Source organism: Nicotiana tabacum, chromosome 5, assembly GCF_000715075.1.
Source record: "Nicotiana tabacum cultivar K326 chromosome 5, ASM71507v2, whole genome shotgun sequence".
In the NCBI taxonomy this organism is placed as follows: domain Eukaryota; kingdom Viridiplantae; phylum Streptophyta; class Magnoliopsida; order Solanales; family Solanaceae; genus Nicotiana; species Nicotiana tabacum.
Window position 1 is genome coordinate 95,207,496 of NC_134084.1, and position 6,000 is coordinate 95,213,495.

The window sequence follows — 6,000 nt, forward strand, 5'->3', positions numbered from 1 at the left end:
CTTTGTCGCTCCTGGATGGATAGAATAACGAGAATAGTGAGTTTCTCCCATAACCTGCCGATGCAGCCCTGCAACATTAGGCAATATTTGAGGACCCCATCTTCTGTAATTTCAAACGATGTCTTCTCCTTCTGAAGAGTGGTATCCCTATAATGAACTAGCACATGATCCTCGTACTGACATTCCTTTACTTCAGTTACTAAAGAGGATGTTGTCATATCTTGAAGATTAATTCCAATGTCACCTGAGTCCAGTAACCGAACTCCAAGACTAGCTAGTTGATGAACCTCATGGGCTATTCCCCTCTTTTCTAGACGTAAATACGACAGGCTATCCATAGATCTACGTCTGAGGGTGTCGACTACTATGTTCACCTTCCCCAAATGTTAAAAAATATCAACATTATAGTCTTTAAGTAGCTCCAACCATCTCATTTGATGAAGATTCAATTCCTTTTGCTTGAAGATGTACTGGAGGCTCCTATGGTCCATATAGATATCAACATGAATGCCATACAAGTAGTGCCTCCACATCTTTAGTGCATGAATCACCACAACTAACTCTAAATCATGGGTCGGGTAGTTCTTCTCGTGCTTTCTTAGTTGTCTAGAAGCTTAAGCCACAACCTTACCATGCTGCATCAACACACAACCCAATCCAATTCTTGAACGTCGCAATAGATAACATAACCATCGGTCCCTTCTGGGAGCGTTAGAACCGGTGTTGAAGTTAATCTGTCCTTTAATGCCTGGAAACTCTGTTCGCAAGCATCATTCCATTGAAACTTTGCTCCCTTCTGAGTCAACTTTGTTAAAGGTGCTAAAAGGGAAGAAAATCCCTCCACAAATCTCTTGTAATAACCTACCAAACTGAGAAAGCTACGAACCTCCGTCAGTGTTGTGGGTCTAGGCCAAGTCTTTACTGCGTCAATCTTTTGTGTATCAACACGGATACCTTCACCTGAAATAACATGCCCAAGGAAAGCTACAGAGTTCAACCAGAAATCACATTTAGAAAATTTTGCATACAACTTCCCTTCTTGTAAAACTCTGAGCGCAGTACGCAGATGATCTGCATGCTTAGCCTCTGAATGAGAATATACCTATATATCGTCAATAAATACAATTACAAACAGATCTAAAAAGGCCTGAACACACGGTTCATTAAATCCAAGAATATTGCTAGGGCATTGGTTAGACCAAACGACATAACCCGAAACTCAAAGTGCCCATATCTAGTCTTGAATGTTGTCTTCGGAATATCTTCATCCTTGACCCTTACCTGATGGTACCCGGACCTCAAGCATATATTTGAAAAACACTTGGCACCATGTAACTAATCAAATAGATCATCAATTCTCGGGAGCGGGTACTTATTCTTGACCGTCACCTTATTCAGTTGCCTATAATCAATACATATTCGTAAGGAACCATCTTTCTTTCTCACAAACAACATAGGTGCTCCCCACAGTGACATACTAGGTCTGATAAAACCTTTTTCAAGCAAGTTCATTAGCTATTCGTTTAACTCTTTCAGCTCAGCGAGGGCCATTCTATAGGGGGAATAGATATTTGATGAGTATATGGTAGTAGATCAATGGCAAACTCAATTTCTCGCTCTGGCGAAAGACCTAAAGTTCATCGGGAAAAACATCGATAAACTCATTAACCACTGGGATGGACTGAATGGTTGGTGACTCTACTTCCATATCCTGAACCCGAACTAAGTTATAAATACAGCCCTTATTGATCATCTTCCTTGCCTTGAGATAGGAAATAAATCTTCCTTTCGGCGATGTAGTGTTACCTTTCAACTCCAAAATAAGCTCTCCTGGAAATTGAAATTGGACTATCTTTGATCTACAATCAACGTTGGCATGACAAGAAGCCAACCAATCCATACCCATTATAATATCAAATTCTACCATATCTAACTCGATTATATCTGCTACGGTAGGTTGACTATGAACTATTATTATACAACCCCTATATACCTGCTAAGCTATCGCCGAGTCCCCAACAGGTATAGATACCTCAAAAGGTTTAACCAATTCAGGTTTTATTCCAAACCTACCAGCAACTAACAGAGTAACGTATGATAAGGTGGAACCTGGGTCAATCAGTGCATATACATTATATGAGGAGACTGATAATATACCTATAACAACATCATGTGATGACTCTTGGTCCTGTCATCCTACCAACACATAAATGTGGTTATAAGGGCTGATCGAGCTAGATGCTCTGCCTCTACCTCTACCATGACTCATTGGTTCTTGGGGACCTTGCCTAGGGGGGCGTACTGATGATGAAAAACTAGCTACAGCTCCCGACGGCTGAGCTATGCTTGCATCACCTCTCATCGGAGAATCCCTCATAACGTGGCCCGGATAACCACAAGTATAACAAACACCTAACCCTATTCATCACTGCCCGGTATGCTGATTACCACATTGAGTACATCGTGGTAAGGGTGGACTCATCTGATTTGACTCACCCCTATACTGAGAACTCGAGGCCCTGAAATTTTGACTAGACCCTAAATATGTAGAACGATCAAATCTCTTATCGCCAAACTAAGGGTGCATGCTAGCTGAGGGCTGGGATGGATACCTCGAGTACTATTGCCTCTGACCACCTCGAAACTCACCAGAAGGACCCGAAGACCTCGCCCTCTTATTCTGGGCCTCATCATGCTCACGATCGGCCCTCTGTTTCTATTTACGCTCCCCTACACCATGAGTGTATGCCTGAATATGAGAAATATCCATGTCTAGCTGAAGTGAGACCAACATACAATTGTTAAGCAAGTGAGGCTCTAATCCCATCATGAACCGGTGAACTCGATCCTCCATCTTAGATACAATAGTGGAAGAATACCTAGCCAACGAACTAAACTAAAGACTGTACTCCCGAACACTCATGTTACACTGTCGAAGGGTCAAGAACCTATCAACTCTGGCTCACCTAAGCTCTGGTGGCAGATAATGACAAAGAAAAGCTTCTGTAAACTTCTGCCATACTACTGGAGGGGCATCCTCACCTCTGGACATTTCCCAAGACTCGTACCAATTAACTGCAACATCTCAGATTCTTTAGGAAGCTAGATTAACTAACTCAGTCGCAGTTGCTTTCATTACCCTTAACGTCCTCTGAACCCTATCAATAAATACCTGAGGGTCCTTATTTGGATCTTCCCTAGTGAATACTAGAGGGTTTAAATTAATGAAGTCATGAACCCTCGCACTGGCGGACCTATCTGCATGACCAATACCTATTTCCTAATGCCGAGCCTGTGCGGCTACTAATCGGGTTAATAGCTAAATAGTATCTCATATCTCCTGACCCGGTGCATCCGGCTAAGGTGCTGAATATACAGGGGCAGGTGCTGGAGCTGGTGCCCTTCGGAGCTCTTATGAAAAGGGTGGGGTATGTGAAGTCTGAGATGTAACCTCACCATGAGACTCTCCTCGAGCCCTGGTAACTCGTGGCACTTGACTAGTAGTCTCACCAGCCATGGACTTTCCCTTCTGGGCGGCCGTACTCTTTAGAGGCATTGCTGAAATATAACATATCGTTAGGAATATGAATTCTTTTATCGCACGATCTGAGATAAAAAGAGAGGATAATATCCTATATGTCCTGTAGCCTCCTATTTATAAGTGTAGTGCACAACACACCCATAAACAAGACTTTACTAGACACGGTCTATAGACAACCCTAGGACAGAACTTCTCTGATACCACTTTTGTCTCGACCCAAACCAATGAGCCACGACAGGTGCCTGCGTCCTACCTGTCAAACACCCCTAAGTATGCATCTAAGATATGAACCTGAATAACATATGTTGAATTATGAAAATAACATACATGAAGGAGACCTGCCAATAAGGAATATGTATGTGTACTTGCAGAATACAGTGGGTGAGCCGGCAAGGCTGCTATAGATAACTATACATCCAAAACTGAAAGTCGACAAGGCCACATACAACCCAACTAGAGATATTATTTACAAACATATAATAGAAACATAACAGTACAAAAATGGGACTGAACCATGTCATACCTATATACACAGAACGCTCTGCATATCACACACACACACACTCATATATATATATATATATATATATATATATATATATATATATATATATATATATATATACACAAGCGTACCATACGAAAATCAAAAGCAGCTCCGGATCAAGTGGAGCACGCCAACTCTGTTGATTAGGGATCCTAAGAAGGGGGACCGTCAACTTACCTACCTGCACCTGCGGGCATGAAACGCAGGCCCCGTGAAATAGGGCGTCAGTACGAAAAATATAATGAGTATGTAAGGCATGAAAATTAGTACATAAGAGACATAGATGAAACATGGAATAAGGAAATACATCTTTAAATTCTGAAAAGTTTATAATGTCATGAACATGCATATAAATGTCATGCCATGCATAGGTATGGGTATACATAATATCATCAAGACACTGAGGGCATCCCATCATATCGTCTTGACCACTGTGGGCAACATTATCAACATATTCCCGCTGATCAGGTGATGGTATGTATATAACACCGTAACCTTTCCCATATCTCATATACATATATTTACATATATACACGTATATAACACCATTTAATCATGGGTCAATGCACATGTATAAATGAGTGAAATGCATGAAAAATACGTAATAATCTCAATATTCATTCCAGATACACTTTTCCAACTGCGTATTATTCTGAGACCCATGAACAGAAGATAATAATAATTCTTATGGGGAATCAAGAATATAGAAACCCCTACTATTTCTATGAATAGAGTAATTTATGAAAATTGTGTGCTTGCTCGTTTCTTCAGTATAAGTTGGACCATGCCAAAAAAAGAAGGGAGAGCCTTAACATACCTGAAGCAGAAAAAACTCCATATAATTATTCCGTTGGAAACCTTCGTGTATTGAACTTAGAACCCAAAAATCAGATTAAACTTCTGCGCTTTGAATTGAGGAACGAAATCTTGCTTTCTTGAAATGTATAAGTGAAATTGGTTTGGATTTGAAATTTTGGATGAATTGATTCTATTTTTTCTCTTGAACCAAAGACAAGATGGCTCTGAACTTTAACCAAGAATCAGACTTGGACTACTATTCTTTTGTTCAAAAGCAACCCAACACTTTAAGTTATCAAGCCTTTCTTAAAATGACTCATTCTTATGAGTCATGTAATGATTTTACACGTTACTTTGCCATACTAAGCATTTATGACTATGAGTCATATGATTGAATGGTGGCATACTGCCACATGGGGAGTAGGGGTGAAGATTATTAATATTTACCCACTGATTAGTTAACTGGGTAATGTCCCGTACCCGGTAATTAACCAATTACCCGCATAATTTAAAAATTATCACAAATTACTTAAAATACTAGTTATTTTTAATATAATTCATATATACTTTATATATTATACTATCATGGTCATATGGTAACTTGCATGGTACTAGTTCATAATTATCGGGTATTATCGCTCGACCCGTATTTTATTTCAAATTGGTCACTTGCAACGAAACTCTTTTTCTTTAATTCGTGTACCCCTTTATCCTCCATAACACTTATTTATTGCTTGTAATAAATAGCATAAATACATTAACATCAATATGGTCTCGTCCATGAATCTACGTCAATTAACTGAAGACGAAACTTTTAACGTACGAAAACGCGAGATGTAACACATATATTCTTGATTCCCCATATGTCCTACTATCATATTGTCTGTTCATGGGTCTAATGATATTCCAAGTGATCGTATTGACTTAATTATGCATTGCATTTACTTATACATGTGTATTTACCCATGACCAGACGACGCTATATACACGTATATATATATATATATACACACACAAGCGTACCATACGAAAATCAAAAGCAGCTCCGGATCAAGTGGAGCACGCCAACTCTGTTGATTAGGGATCCTAAGAAGGGGGACCGTCAACTTACCTA